Source organism: Stegastes partitus, unplaced genomic scaffold (assembly GCF_000690725.1).
Source record: "Stegastes partitus isolate 25-593 unplaced genomic scaffold, Stegastes_partitus-1.0.2 Scaffold1356, whole genome shotgun sequence".
Classification (NCBI taxonomy): domain Eukaryota; kingdom Metazoa; phylum Chordata; class Actinopteri; family Pomacentridae; genus Stegastes; species Stegastes partitus.
The window spans coordinates 165834-168716 of record NW_007579087.1 but is presented as its reverse complement, the minus strand read 5'-3'; positions in this window follow the sequence as shown (position 1 = coordinate 168716).

The following is a 2883-nucleotide window of genomic DNA, read 5'->3' as shown; positions in this document are numbered from 1 at the left end:
CACACACACACACACACACACACACACACACACACACACACACACACACACACTAGTTGGTCAGAGTGATAAGTTTATTATCCCGTTTGCATTAAAATCCGTCTTTGATGACCAGATAGCAGCTCAGTGGCACAGATCAGGACGTAAACCGGCTCCGGTCGTTCTACGACAGCATCTGATGCTAAAACCTGCTCACACTGTAAAAACGTCACATCTTCTCCTATGAGAGACGGAAACGGACCAGAGCTGCTCGATTCTACTGAACTGAACCTGAAACGTTGAATTTTTAGTTTTAAGCTCAAAGATGTTATTTCTCACACTGTAAAACACCAGAGAGGGATTTAGTCAAATCAACTCGTCTTTTCTAGTTTAATTAATGTAAATATATGAGTTTGGATCATTTCTAGTTTATGGAGCTTAAAATGTCTAATTTCTACTTTCACACCACTTTAGAACTTAAAAACAAGAGTTCTTAGAACTTCAGCCGTTCTGACTTAAAACCACAAGTTAATGAATAAACAGATGAAAGTTCACTAAACTCGTTAAATTAAGTTTGGATCAGAACTAGAATATGAGCAGAATCACCAGGATGTATCGTTAGAGACTCTTGGGGTTATGTTTTGTAGTCTGAGACTCTTTGTAAACTTGCTGTGCGTCTTTAATCCACATTAAATCAACTTGTGGTTGTTTCCTTTCAAAATAATCACCATAAAGTGAACCAGGCCAAAGGCTGGTCCTGAACTCAGTCCCTACACCTGCAGACTCACAGTTTATCTGACTGTAGCTGGAAGCGGTCCAGACCATCATAATCCTTCTTACAGTTCATTTACTTTGTGTTTTACTGATTTTCCTCTTGAAGTTAAACCACGACTACACGTCTTTTTACAAACCAAACAGTGTGTTTACTCTTTAAAAAGGAAAAAACTGGAACGGCCTCACTGATGGTCAGAGATGAACTCAGCAGCTGAAGTTATCAAAGAATGAATAAACTTAGAAAATGTTAAATGGAAGCACGTCTGTCGATGTCAGTGGTTGATTCAACTTAATATCTTTAGTTTATTGGAACCGTTTCCTCAAATTCAGTTGGTTTCATTCAGCCTGCTTCACACCTGCACAGCTAACGAGTTTAATCTAATTAATTAATCAGCTGACGTTCAGGTGAACACGACGGTGAAGGCTGCAGGAGACATTTCTACGATGAATTAACGTAAAATGATGTACAGAGCAGGAAATGGTTGGAGAAGCATCCAGAGTCCCATCAAACCCGATACCATCAGAACAACTCACCAGAACTCACCAGAACTCAAGCTAATCGGGTCAACGTCCACAGACCAAACCGAGGCATTAAATTTTAATGATCACATTTTAATACCACCGAGCTGTGTGTCCGGTTCACCGACAACCAGAACACACCAGAACACAGCAGAAAACAGCAGAACACAGCAGAACACACCAGAACACACCAGAACACAGCAGAACAACCAGAACACACCAGAACACACCAGAACACAGCAGCCCCACACGGCGCCACCATCAGACAGATTAACAAGTTGTGCCCGAGCTGCTCATCAGAAAACGCTCGCAGAGATTTTGACCTAATTTCAACTTATATAAACCAATAACGGCAATAATCAGACTACTGCCTTAATCTGGTTATTATGGAGCGCTTAGCACGCGTGCTGCTTGGTTTTCCGTTGCTAAAGAGATTGTGATAAGACACGTTCGCGGTTATACAAGAACGCCGTTACTCTGGATACAAACAAAGCAGCAAAACAGCGGGTTTATCTGCAGCGCCGCCATGACGCACCGTTTAACCGACGGACACCCTGCACGGCAGCACACACACATCTACTACACGTGAAACACTTCCTGGTGCGTTTGTCCTTAAATTAAACCATAAATAACGTCGATGCTAAAGTTGATGCACAACTCGTTTCAGGCCTTTACATTCCAGCCAAACCTCCGCTTCTGGTTCTGGATGTTTCACTTGAGCTCAGGGATCAAGTGTTTCTCTGCTGGTTAGGAAAATACCTTCTGTCTCCTCAGGTAAATAAACCTCTGAAAGCCGCCGGATTATCGGAAAAATGTTTTGTCATAGAGTTAAAAAGAGAGAGAGGTCTGTGTTCTCACTTCTTCTCTCGCTTCCGACAACCTGACATGTTGGAATCGGGCCGCAGCGTGCTGTTGGGTGGTCTGTTGTGGGGAAAACACATGGAAGCGCTTCACTTCAAACCTCGGCTGGTTGTTAATAAACAGACGAACCGAGCGGGTACCAGAACGGTGCAGAACCTCCGTCTGGATCGGACATTTCTGCATTAGAAAAAATAAGGATATTTGTGCAGAAATTAGCACAAAAAGATGTCATCAGAACAAATCAGTCACATATCTGGAGGATTACCGCAGCAACACCCCACAAATATCCCGCTGCAGCCAGATAAAACCGTCTGCCCGTCCACTTTGGACTGCTGGCTCCGGCCCACTTGTTATTTACAGGAGAGCCCAGAATGGACCTGGACCCACTAAGACCCGGTATTTAAAGCCTCTCCATGTACAGTACAGCAGTCTGGCCCGGCCGTCTTTTGGCGCTGCTGGTAATGAGTTTATCCAGGGCAGCGCTGCCTTTGAACTTGATCAAACAGCCATTAATCCCACGCTGCAGAATCGGACACAGTCGGTCTTGGCATCCATGGAGGGTTTCCAGTAAGACAAACTGCATTTGATAACTAGCGGCTTGGCCAGAGGGCAGCTCCAAAGCCTCAATTAAGGTCACATCCAGACCTCCTATTATCCAATGCGGTCCATTACAGACGCTATTGATCCTGTCGGGGATCCTGAAGCCTTCGAACGTCGACGCTCGTCCAAATGAACAAACTTCTCATTCTG